At 37.6% G+C, this 13,667-nt stretch overlaps 1 pseudogene; it reads left to right on the plus strand.

Annotated features, from left to right (window-relative positions):
* Nucleotides 1–13,204, plus strand: part of LOC118987268 (lysine--tRNA ligase-like) — a 32,102-nt pseudogene extending 18,898 nt beyond the window's left edge.
* Nucleotides 13,205–13,667: the final 463 nt, after the last annotated feature.

A 13,667-nucleotide genomic window follows, 5' to 3' on the forward strand; every position in this document is an offset into this window, starting at 1 on the left:
AGGATTAATTGCTAAAATTCCAACCAAGTATTAGATAAGTATTGAATGACAGCAAGCTTGAGATTCTTCATATAGATGAGTTCTTGGTGTTGGTATATCCTATATTGCTGGCTGAGTGTAGAACCATATGTTTTAGTGATCAGCTGAGTGGGTAGCAGTGATTAACCTTTTATGAAAGTCAAAGAGTTGAATAGACCAAGGGACTACCCCATGGGCAGGGTCAGCATTCTTCTTTAGAAATACTATTGGGTTGCCATTAACACAGAGAGAGTAGACAAAAAAGATCACAAATCCTAGACCACAATAAATTAATCCTGAATTAGTTTTGAAATGTATGCCTAGGTATCTGAGCTGATTTACAACATAGTTTGTTATCTATAAATTAGTTAAACATTGGTAAACTGTTGTCATAAATGATCATATTGTTTTTAAAAGAGTTACCTATAGTTCTTCAGTTTATCAGTAATTAGATAGTAAGGCCAAGAGTTTAGCAGGATCCCTTTATGACACTAACCCAGAAGGAAAGCTTATATGTATGTATGTTCATGATAATTAAGAATAAGAAAAGGGGATTTACTTTTATTCTGAAGAAGATTTACTGATTGGTGGGTTTTTGTACAAGAATTCCATTATTAAGCCCTGGCTGGTGTGGCTCAGTGGATTGAGTGCTGGCCTGTGAACCAAAGGGTTGCCGGTTTGATTCCCGGTCAAGGCACATGCCTGGGTTGTGAGCCAGATCCCCAGTTGGGGGCATGTGAGAGGCAGTCACACATGGATATTTCTCTCCCTCTCTTCCTCCCTCCCTTCCCCTCTCTCTAAAAATAAATAAATAAAATCTTTTTAAAAAGGAATTCCATGTTAATTTATTTAAAAAAGGGAAAAAATCATCTGTAATCCCACTTTTCCAAAACTTTTGTACTGATTCTAAAATAAATCTTACTGCTACCAACACAAAGAGAAATTTTGACTATGTTACTATGATTTTATTTTCTTAACATTTTACCTGTGGAATTGGGTGAACTTCTGTTGTTCTTAGTGAGGGACAATCAAATACAGTGGTTCTTCACACTGATTGCACATTGAAATCACCTAGGAACCTTTAAATTTTTCTGATGCCTGAGTACCATACATACTCTGATATGTTTGGCCTGGTACAATCTAGGCATCAGAATTTTTAAAGCTCCCCAATAGGTCCTAATGTACAACCACTATTGAGAACCACTGGTCTGAATATAAAGGGAGTTTGTTACAGGTTGAATGGTGTCCCTCTAAAATTCATGTCAGTGTCCTAACCCCCAGTACCACAAAATGTGACCTTATCTGGAAATAAGACTGTTGCAGATATAATTAGTTAACATGAAGTCATAGTGAAGTAGGATGGGTCTCTAATACAATATGAATACTGTCCTTATAAAAGGGAGACACTTGGACACGGACACACACAGAGGGAGAACACTGTAAAGATTGGAGGTATACTGCCACAAGGCAAACAACTATCAGAAGCTTGGTGAGAAGCCCTAGAAGAGATCCTTCCACAGTGCCTTCAAAGGGAGCATAGCTGTGCTGGCATCCTTGATCTCAGACTTCTAACTTCCAGAACTGTGAGACAATCAATTTCTGTTTTTTAAGCCACTCAAATTTGTGACAGTTTGTTATGGCAGCCCTAGCAAGCTATTACATATTTATAATCATTTTAAGTGGCCTCACTCCTGACAAGCCTGTAACATTAACTTCATAGTATGACTAAGTAAATGGCAAGAATAGAGTCATGGGAAGCACCCAAACTGGAAACATTTTGTCACATGTCTACACAAGAATTAAAGGGTTCTATTCCTGGCAAATCATCACCTTCAAAAGGCTTACATTTCCCAGTTTGGTCACCATCTACACACAGTATTGACACCCCTGTAAGGTTTTCATAAATTCTTACTGGCTATTGGCCATGGCCATGCCCACACCAAATGTCAAAAACTGAAGACTTCCCCAAGCCAGGACAAGAGACCATCTGAGAATAATTCAAAACACAAGCTGCTAACAAGTAGAATTCTGAATAAAGCTACAACAAAATAATGTGCATATAGTCCCCAACTTTTGGCTTTGTCATGTGAGTAATCATAGAGTTCCAGACAATACTGCTAAGATACTTGTTATAGTCCTACAAAAGCTTCAGGTGAATGCAGGTGCAAGGAATTTAACTACAAATATTTTATGATGAATTAAGTTCCCTGAAGATTTATTTGTGGTATGTGAAAATAACATAATTTTATAGCCATTTATACATACCTGCCAGAATTCACTCTTTCATGTGATTTAATAATCAATTTAAATTTTTTAAAAGCTATTTAAGTTGAATATGTAAATGACATCTGGCTAGCAATCCAGTCTGAAGACAGCACCCTCCAGATCCCATGAAAATGTCTATGAAGATGCAAGAAGAACAGACACATGCCACAAAAAAATTAAAGTTGGCAGAACCGTTATTGTCGCAGCTAAGTACAAAACAGATGGATCGTGGGGGAAAAATAAGAAAAAAGCAACTGGTCCCTTTCCATGCTTTCCTCACAAAATAAAACAGTCCCACCTGCCAGAAAGATTTTTTTTAAACTTGTATTCTTTTATCCGTAGTTTGATCCATTTTACCCAAGATGTCATATTGTCTGTGATTGGCTATCTTAGTTAGGGAGTGGGAGTGGGAGTGAGGTATACTTTCAGGGCTCCTCCACAGGTCAAGAATCCAATATAAATGTTGTCAACTGCTATGTATGTCCATATTAAGTGTACAGGGTCTGGCACAAATAACACCCCTTTTTATTATAAAACCCTTTATGACAAAATCATATGCATGTAACTCTGTAACATAACAATATCACACTCAAGCACACCATATGACATTTTAAGTGAAATGTTCAAATGAAAATATAAATTCTTACAACTATATTATTACCCTGCCAACCATACTCAAGCAGGCCTCACTTCTGCCAGACCCTATGCTTTCAGATGGGTTTGTGGACCCAGGTGGACCCACTGTGAGCTAGGACTCCATTTATTGTCTGGCATTATATACCTCTAAACTAAATGTGGAAATCATAATGATACTTGGGGTCCTAGAGTACCGGTGTCAACTAGGATTCTGAATCAAACAACCTTGGAAAGATCTGAGTATTCCCCTTTCCCCCATGCATGATTACTTAACAAAATGTCCATAAGTTTTTAGGGAAGAACTGGGGGAATTACTACTGTATAGTGCCATGATGTGCTGGGATCGTTCCTCATGAAGACCCAGTCTTCAGTCCATTCATTCTGGATCTAAGAACTGACATGGGTCTAGAAACTGGTCATAGGATTGTAGCTTTCCATTAGGTTGTTGACCTCAGCCTTCTGATCATCCATTCTTGATCTTTCATTATTAGCAATAACAAGGGTGGTTGCCTGTATATGATGTCTCTAAATATACCATGTTCTATTATCTCTGTAGGTCCCTGCAAATCAGAGTCCCTTGGCTGCTACTGTGAACTGGCTGCCCATTGTGATCATTATGCCCATTTTGCCTCTGCTCTTCTGGGATCCTGTCATCCCCATTGCTGCTAGAGAGCCAGGTCTGAAGCAGCATTTCCTATCAGCTTTGGCCTTCAGAGAAAAGCCAATATTAAGCTGTTCAATGATGTTGGTACCTCTTTCACCTTGGAAAATAGGTGCTTCCTCAGGAACATAGTCCACTGGTTGGTTGTTTTTTTCTTTTTGTCTTATATGATAGAGCTGGTCTAGCATGCCCCCTCTGAAAGCCTTTTGACCCTTTCCATAACATTGTCTTGATAACCCTGACATCTCCATTTCATTTAATATACGCCATTACCTTTTTCCCCCAAGTTTGCAAGAGCTATCCCAGGAACACTCTTATAAGGTCTCCTGGGACTACACCAGGGTGGTAAAACCTGTGTCACAAGAAATTTCTCTAATATTAATGAGGTGGGTGAAATCCTGAAATGGTCCCCAAGATTTCCACTCTCTTACTTAGCAATTATACAGTTCCAGCATGCCAGGGACTGTCAATAGTCTACCTTCCACAGTGATAAGGGACTCATTGCCATCCAGCAAGTAAGTGATCTGACTCCAGACTCTCATCTTTAGAGTCTTTTTCTATAACCATTCCTACTTACCAACTGTCTTAGGTTGGTATTCCTAGAAGCAGAAGCTGTAACAAGATTGGTTCTTCACAGAATTGATTGAGGAAGACCCTTAGGAGAAAGGAAGTGATGGAAGCAGGCTAGGGAAGAGGAAAATCAACTAAGCACGGATGCAGTCTCAGTTGGAAACTTGCTTTGGTCTGATCCCACAGGGAACTATGCAGCAGAAATGGCACCACAGAGTTAGACCCACCTTGAAGAGGGGGAATCAACTTTTTATAACTCTGTGACTATACTTAGTCATTGGCTGTGGGATGCCTCTATTAAGGGATGAGAAAAAAAAAACCTCATTAACATGGTGCTTCCTGCTAAGCAAATTTGCTGCAAGAGGAGCAACTATAAACAGCTATTAACAGGCAGCACTTGAAGCAGCCAGGGAATAGATGCATCAGCTGACAGAAGAGATCTGGGTGGACCACCCACAGCATCCACTACATAGCCCCTATATCATCTCAGTTTTGAGCACCCTATTCTGACAACCACCTGCAAGATCTGCTCCCTTAAGTATCTTACTTCTGACACCATCTCCTATTACCTTCTTCACCCTCAGCTACACTGAAATCCTTGCTGTTCCCCAAACTGGTCAGTGTGGTCCCACATCCAAGCCTTTCCATTTACTGATTCCTTTGCTTGGAATGTTATTTCCACATCTTGGTACAATTAGGTCCCTCACATTTACCTTCTAAGACCTAGTTTAACCATCTACTTAAATTATAAACCACCCTCAGAACTCTCTATTCCTTTTTCTTATTTTGTGATTTTCTATTGTACTTCTTATCACTATCTGACATTCTATATATGTCTTACATATATGTTTATTGTCTGACACACCCCCAACTAAAGTGTTAGATCTATAAGGGTAAAGACTATTTCTATTTGCTACCATATATCTTAGAACAATGCTTGTTGTTATATACAGTAAATGTTTGATGAGTTAATTAACTGACTAGTTAATATCTTTTAATTAAATGGTAAAAGAGAGCCTCTTTTTATGAATTACTCTAAAGTTGAATTAAAGCAGTTGAATTACTCTAAAGTATGAATTAAAGCAGTGGTTCTCAGGAATGAGCATGCATCAGAATCATCTGGAGGGCTTGTTAAATCACAGATCTCCAAGTCCTTCCTCCAGAGTCTGATTCAGTGGATTTGGTATGGTGCCCCCAAATTTTCATTTCTAACAAGTTCATAGATGTTTCTGCTTGGCTTAGGCACCAAAAAGAGAACCACCGGTATAAAGACATATGGATGAACTACATGATGTAAAATGGCTTAAAAATCAGTACGGCTGTCTCACAACTTACAAGATTCCAATATGGGAATAAATAAGTAAATGTACTTTCCCAGAATTTTTCTCTGGAAGATTCTAATCACATCTTAAGTTTTCTTTAAATTTGTTAAACATAGATCATAGTAATTGGGTCAATCAATAAATTATTTTATTAAGATTTTATTTTTTTCTTTTTAGACAGAGGAGGAGGGACAGAGAAAGAGAGGGAGAAAAACATCATTGTGTGGTTGCTTCTCATGCACTTCCTACTGGGGACCTGGCACACAACTCAGGCATGTGCTCTGACTGGGAATAGAACCAGTGACCCTTGGTTTGCAGGTTGGCTCTCAATCCACTGAGCTACACCAGCCAGGGCTCAACCAACAAATTATTTACAACATTTTTAATAGCATTTGGGAATGCTTATGTTTTAATATTAAACAGGAAAAGAAAGTAAAACAGAACATATGCATATTTAATCTCATCTATATAAAATAAGCATAAAAATTTTCATCAGTGATAATTGATTTTCTTTGGGTAATGGAATTATTATGACATTTTGTTTTTCTTTTTTATGCCTTTCTGTTTTTCATTTTTATTTGTTTATTTATTTATTTATTTATATTATTCAAGTATAGTTGTCTCCATTTTCTCCCCACCACTCCCCCTGCTCCACCCATCCCCACCTCCAATCCTCAATCCTATTCCCCTTTGGCTTTGTCCATGTGTCCTTTATACATGTTGTTTGACAAACCTTCCCCACTTTTCCCTACGTTATCCCCTCTTGCCTCCCCTCTGGTTACTGTTAGTTTGTTCTTTATTTCAGTGTCTCTGGTTCTATTTTGCTTGCTTATTTTGTTGATTAGGTTCTACTTATAGGTGAGATCGATATGGTATTTGTCTTTCACCACCTGACTTACTTCACTTAGCATAATGCTCTCCAGATCCATCCAAGCTGTCACAAAGGGTAGGAGCTCCTTCTTTCTTTCTGCTGCATAGCAGTCCCTTGTGTAAATATACCATAGTTTTTTGATCCACTCATTTACTGATGGGCACTTAGGTTGCTTCCCTCACTTGGCTATTGTAGATTGTGTTGCTATGAATATTGGGGTGCATAGGTTCTTATGGATTGGTGTTTCAGGGTTCTCAGGGTATAGTCCCAGCCAGGAAAGGAAAGGAGGAATGGAACTGCCAGGAAAGGAAAGGAGGAATCCTCAGAAAGAGTGCCTTTCCATTTTTCTACAATAAGCATATATTACTTTAACAGCCAGAAGAGTAAAAGTATATTTTTTTTCAAAACTTAATCTTTTCAGAAAAGATAAAGGGTCAAAGATAGAACCCAAGAAGATAGACACAAAACTATTTTAAAGTGATAATAACAAGTATTGGTTACACTTAAACTGTCATGTTTCTCATTAAAATTAAAATATTCATAAATATCCAAAAGACTTAAAGTAACAACTTGTATTTAATTTTTTAATTGAATTACCATTGAATAACAATTTATTACCATCCCCCAAAATTGATTTTTAAGAAATATTAATTCATTACTTATTCTCACAATTCTAAAACATAAAAAGTACATATAGATTTGTTTAAAATAACAAGAACACATTAGGGTATCTTTTAGAAGCTGCTCCTCAGGCCTGCCTGAGTGGGTTTTCTAGCCTGTGCTGTAGTCACCAGGAAAATTCTAGTGTCATTCAAGAGTAGTCAAGGCCTCATAAGATTTTAATTTTGAAACAACTGTATGGGAAAACTAAAAATAAAATAAAATATAATGTTAAACAGGCTCTCTTCATGTAATCATTCTGTTTCATAAACATGTTTTATAAAATGTGATACCTAGAAAAATGATAGTGCATCTGCTTCTAAAAACATGAAAATGAGAAAACTAATTTCAATTAGTTTGGAAAACAAATGCATTGAAATTTTATTCATGTAAATGACATTAGAAACATGTAAATTTCTGTAAAACAAAATTAAATTTGAAAGCAACTCCTAAAATTTTCAAAAGTGAAATGACAGAAATGAACAAAACTATGTATCCAGTTGGTGTTATAACATTGACAAAGAACAACTACAAGTATTCCAAGTAACTTTAAAACACAATAATTTGGCCCTGGCTGCTGTGGCTCAATGGATTGAGTGCCGGCCTGTGAACCAAGGGATTGACAGTTTGGTTCCCAGTCAGGGCACAGGCCTGGGTTGTGGTCCAGGTCCCCAGTAGGGGGCACATGAGAAGCAACCACACATTGATGTTTCTCTTCCTCTCTTTCTCCCTCCCTTCCACTCTGTCTAAAAATAAATAAACAAAATCTTTTCTAAAAAATAAAACCTAAGAATTTGAATCTATATCCCCAGCAAGATATAGCCTATTTTTTTAAAAAGCCCAGCTAAATTTGAATTTCAGATGAACAACTAACTTTTTAGTATAAATATGTCCCGAATATTAGATAGGAAAAATTTATACTAAAAATTTTATACTGAAAAAGTGTTCATCTTTCTCTGAATTTTCATTTTAAATGCGCTTTCTGTTTTCTTTTTTCAGTTGTTGTCCAAGTACAGTTGTCTGCCTTTTCCCTGCTCCACTCCACCCCCCCCCAGCCATGCCCACCTCCCTCCCCTGATTCCACCTCCTTGGTTTTGTCCAAGAGTCCTTTATAGTTGTTCCTGAAAACCTTTCTTCCTTTTCCCCACATTATCCTCTCCCACCTCCCCTCTGGTTACTACTTTGTTTTTAATTTGACAACCCCAGTTGGAAACTGAGTAAAGGATGTAAAAAACTTCTCTGTGCCAATTTTCCAATTTTCTGTGAATCTATTATAATTTCAAAAAAATTTAAAATCAGAGAATAGAGGTTGGAAAGCAATTGTTTTATGAAATGGGAATCTAATTCATCTCAAACTACCTGTAGCTAAAGAAATAAAATATACTTAGATTATTCTAAAATAGTAAATGCAAAGAGGCAGAAGTTATGGGTAAGACTTGACATGAAATTATTTAATATAAGGGCAAGGTGGACTGAGAACTGAACAAACTGTTTTTTACAAGTAAATATGTTACTGCAAGCTAACCCAGAAGGAGAGGAGAGAAATGAAAAGTCATTTCTCTGTTCATGGTGCTGGACTGACACCAAATATTTTCTTTCAGTTCAATACAAATACATCTTAATTTAAGTCACACCTAGGATCATTGTAAAGAGCATGACTTGATAATTTTTTCCTTCAGAAAATTCTTCTTCAGACCTCAAATTGCATGAAAGGCAGTAATAGCAGAAAGAATTTAAAGAAATTTGAAAATATAAGAAAACTTCCAGATACACTAACATTGTTTATTATCATTGATATAATTTTTCTTCCATTGAAGAATTGTTTTTACATAATATCAAGCTGTTTACTCTGAATCATTTTAACATCAGCCTGAAGCAGGGAAGAAAAATAACACTACCCTCCTTCCTAATCTCAGTCACATTTCAATTTGGGAAAAAAATTGAAGAACCAACCTTCTTTTTTCCTGGGCTTAGGAGACGAAAGAAGGTACGAAGAAGAGAGTACTATGAGAGTGGACAAAAATATCACAGCACCAGAACACATGGTGAGTGGGTAAAGTGGGAGAACACTACAAAAATAGATATGCATGACCTCACCATGGGCATCCCTAAAATATCCTGTAAAGATGGAAGGATTAACAGCTTATTCAACACTGTGTAAAGATGCACAGAGCAGACCAAGAGCTCAATAATCATTCTTTACCTGCCAGATTCTTCACTGAATATTAGTACTTAAAACTCAAGATAGTTTTGCTCAGAGAATTAAGAATATGTTTTAAAAGTATATTTTCCACTTAGCAACAATGTACCTTAAACAGGTTTCTCCTCTTGAAACCAATGTAGCCAAATCCCCCACCTATTATATGGGTACTACTTTGCAGAAAATCACCAAAAAGGGAAAGAGTCAAAGGTTTTCATAGTGTAAAGATTTAAACTATAAAATTTTTCAAGTGTTTGTTCTTTATTGAGCACTAAGATAGATACCAGGGATTTACAAAGATGAAATAATGTATGCCTAACTTACAACAAGCTTATGTTCAATTTAGAGAGAAGGCAAAATCTTACCAAGTTGACAACTTCATTAAATAACTTTAATAATTTGAAATTTGACATCTTCATAAGCTTTTGCTTTACATTTTTAAGTTTTCAGATCACTTGTGCATATTCTATCATTTGACTCATGTAGTAGCCCTATGAGGTAAGGGTAATTGTTATGCCCCTGAAACCTGCAGGAATTCAGCTTTGGAGAAGAAATAAAAATATTCCTAACAATTCTTCAAATAATATTAATTTATTTGATCTTCTGATTTAGGGGAACATGAAAAGTAATTGACCATCTTGGGAGCATATTCATGTACTCAGTAATACATTGCCTAATCTTTTGTACACAGTAGATGCTCAATAAATGACATTGAAGGCAAGCTGCATTAATGTATAAATAAATGTTACAGTGTATTCCTTAATGTAATATCCACTGCCCTAGCCCAGTGTTTGACATAATTAAGAATATATTATATAGAATTAAACTAAACTGGTAAGAGACTGACCCTAAAAATATAGTGCTTACTACATCCTGTTCTAAGCCCTTGGCACTTATCACTTCATGTAAACCTCATGACAATTTTATAAGGTATGGACTGTTATCATGACTGTTTTTCAGGGGGGAAAAAGTGACCTCAGACAGGTTAAGTAACTTATCCAAAGTAATACAGGTATTACGATCTTGTGATCTTTTCATTATTCACCAAGTAAACCATAAAGCTAATAGTCACATTAGAAATTTGGAGGTGGACCTTTCAGGTCAGACCCTCCAGAGAGATAACTGGGGCGGCAGGGGCCTGAGGTGAGTGTGGATGGTGGTGAGATGAACTGAGCAAAAATAAGTTAAAGAGATTCCTGAAGCTGAGAAGAAAGTAGTGGAGAAGAAGGTTAAATAAGAGGAGCTCAATGAGAATCAACTAAGCCAGGCCAGTGCTGCTGCCGCCAACCATACCACTGACAACAATGTGGAAGCCAGGGAGGAGAGCATGGACCCAAACCAGCACTACAAAATCTTTGGCCAAGCAGTTCACCAAATAAAGGTCAATGGGGAAGACCATTACCCACACAAGTTCCATGTAGATGTCTCGCTGACTCACTTTATTCATGAATAGTAACTTGCAGCCTGGGGACCATCTGAATGAAAGCACCTTAAAGGTGGCAGGTAGGATCCATGCCTAAAGAAGTTCTATGGGGAAAACTCATCTTTAGTGACCTTTGAGGAGAGGGGTTCAGGTTGCAAGTCATGGCCAAATACAGGAATTTTAAATCAGAAAGAACTTATTCATACCATTAACAAACTATTTTGGGGAGACACAACTGGAGTTCTGGGAAATCCTGAGAAAACTAAGAAGGGTAACCTGAGCATAATTCCCTATGAGATCACATTGCTATCTCCTTGCTTGCATATGTTACATAATTTTCACTTTGGCCTCAAAGACAAGGAAACACAATATGTCACAGACACTTGGACTTGATCCCAAATGACTTTGTGAGGCAAAAATTTATCATCTGCTCTAGTATCATCACATATATAAAAAGTGTCTTAGATGAGTTGGGATTCCTAGAGATTGATACTCCTATGAACATCCTCCCAAGAGGAGCTGAGCTCAAGTCTTCTATCACCTGTCACAATGAGCTGGACATGAATTTGTATATGAGAATTGCTCCAGAATGTTACTGTAAGATGCTGGTGGTTGATGGCATTGAACTGGTTATTGAAATTGGATGCCAGTTCTGGAATGAAAGAATTGACAAGACTCACAATTCTAAGTTCACCACCTATGAGTTCTACATGGCCTACGCATACTATCACAATCTCATGGAAATCATGGAGAAGATGATTTCAGGGATGGTAAATCACATTACAGGCTGTTACAAAGTTACTTGAAATCCAGATGGCCTGGAAGGCCAAGCCTAAAAAATTGAGTCCATCCCACCCTTCCAGAGAATCAGCATGGTAGAAGAGCTTGAGAAAGCCCTGGGGACGAAGCTGCCAGAAGCTAACCTCTTCAAAACTAAAGAAAGTTGTAAAATGCTTTCTATCTGTGTGGAAAAATATGTTGAATGCCTTCCACCACAGACCATAGCCAGGTTCCTTGATAAACTTGTTGAGTAGTTCCTGGAAGTGACATGTGTCAATCCTACATTCACCTGTGATCACTAACAAATAATGAGCCCTTTGACAAAATGGCACTGTTCTAAAGAGAGTCTGACTGAGTGCTTTGAGTTTTTTGTTATGAAGAAGGAAATATGTAATGCCTACTCTGAGCTGAATGACACCATGCAGTGGCAGATTTTTGAAGAACAGGCCAAGGCCACTGGCAATGATGAGGCCACATTCATAGATAAAAATTGCACAGCATTGGACCATGGACTGCTCCCTGCAGCTACCTGGGACACAGACATCAACTGAGTCACCATGTTTCTCACAGATTGCAATAACATAAAGGAAATACTTCTGTTTCCTGCCATGAAACCCAAAGACAAGAAGGAAAATGTAGCAACTTCTGATACATTGGAAAGCACAACTGCTGGCACTTTGGTCTACAAAATAATAACTGCAAGTGGTATGGCTCAGGCATTTTTGCATTTCTGGAAAATATCAAGGACTGCAAGGGAATTTTTGTATGTTGCTACCCATTTGACTACCATAGTTACGTCACCAGAAAAGAGAAAGGGAATTAAGAATTCCTTTTTTACTCCTTGTTACCAAATAATCCATTTGTCTCTTTCCCATAAAAAAGCATTTGAAGGAGAGATTGCCTCAGGCTGAAGTAGAAAATATTTCATGCTAGAAAAAAAATAGAAAATAGATCATCAAAGTAGCTGTCAACTTGGATACATTGAGAAGAGAAACTCCAGGAGAATGAGGAGGAGTGACCAAATTTGTAGAGAGAAAAAACACATAGAGAATGTGTATTAGTTGGAGTGATAATATCAGCAAGCTGTAATAAACAGACCCCAAAATCTCAATGGCTTAGTAAGTTGATTTATTTTTTCACGTAAAGTAAAGAGTATGTTCCTAGGTATAATACAATATTGACTTTCGCATGGTCTTCAAACACTTAAAGTAATTCCATCTTGTGGCTTTACTAACTCCAAAATCTTGGTATGTACTGCAGGATCCTCTCTCTGTACCTTGGGAAGCAAGGGAAGAGATAGCATGGAGAATCATTCTAGAAGTTCTTATAGGTAAAGCCTGGAAGATAATCACTTTACTTCAACCCTTATTCTACTGGCCTAACTTCAATATCATAGCCACATAAGCATCCTATGGTAAAGGAAGCTTAGAAATGTAATCTAGCAGTGTATCTGGGAAGAAGACAAGGCATGGCAATCTCAACTACAGTGTGCAAACTGGACCTTCTTCCATGTCCCATAGAAAGCTCTTATTCTCCTCTGAGAGTTCTAGTCTAGTCTTAGGTGTGATTTACACTGACCATGATGGTAAGAGTTGACTGAAAGGATAGTAATCAAACATAATACTCACCCTAGAGTTAGCAACCACCTACAATCTTCTCCATGAATATCTACCTTACTCTAACACTGTGTTCTCATATAGGAACATGTGACAGCAATATAATGGATGTACAAAAATTACTTAGCCAAAGGAACTTTGCACAAAGCCCAGGAGGAAAAAGGCAGAAGAAGGAGAGGTAATGGGAACATACATGAAAACTAACCACAAGAAAGAGAATTTTATTTAAATTTACAAAAGGAGAGGAAAATGAAAGAACTAAAAGACATTCAAGAGTGTTTATAATACATACAGAGCACATGCCAAATGTGTATAGAGCACAAATGGAGTGAACATGCTAAAAGTATTTTATTCAAGGGATAAGTGGGAAAAATTAAGCAAGAAGAGAGGACAGGAGGCTTAAGACAAGGTTCACCTACCACCCTAAAAATAAGGTAATGAGAGCTTCTAATAAAAATATGATTACCACAAGCCCTGGCTGGTGTAGCTCAGTGGATTGAGCGCGGGCCTGCGAACCAGAGGATTGCGGTTCGATTCCCAGTCAGGGCACATGCCTGGGTTGCAGGCCAGTTCCCTGCAGGCCAACTCCCAGCAGGGGACACACAAAAGGCAACCATACGTTGATGTTTCTCTCCCTCTCTCCTT

The sequence above is a fragment of the Sturnira hondurensis genome, unplaced genomic scaffold (assembly GCF_014824575.4).
Source record: "Sturnira hondurensis isolate 20B ecotype Veracruz unplaced genomic scaffold, ASM1482457v3 Scaffold0005220, whole genome shotgun sequence".
NCBI classification, from domain to species: Eukaryota; Metazoa; Chordata; class Mammalia; order Chiroptera; family Phyllostomidae; genus Sturnira; species Sturnira hondurensis.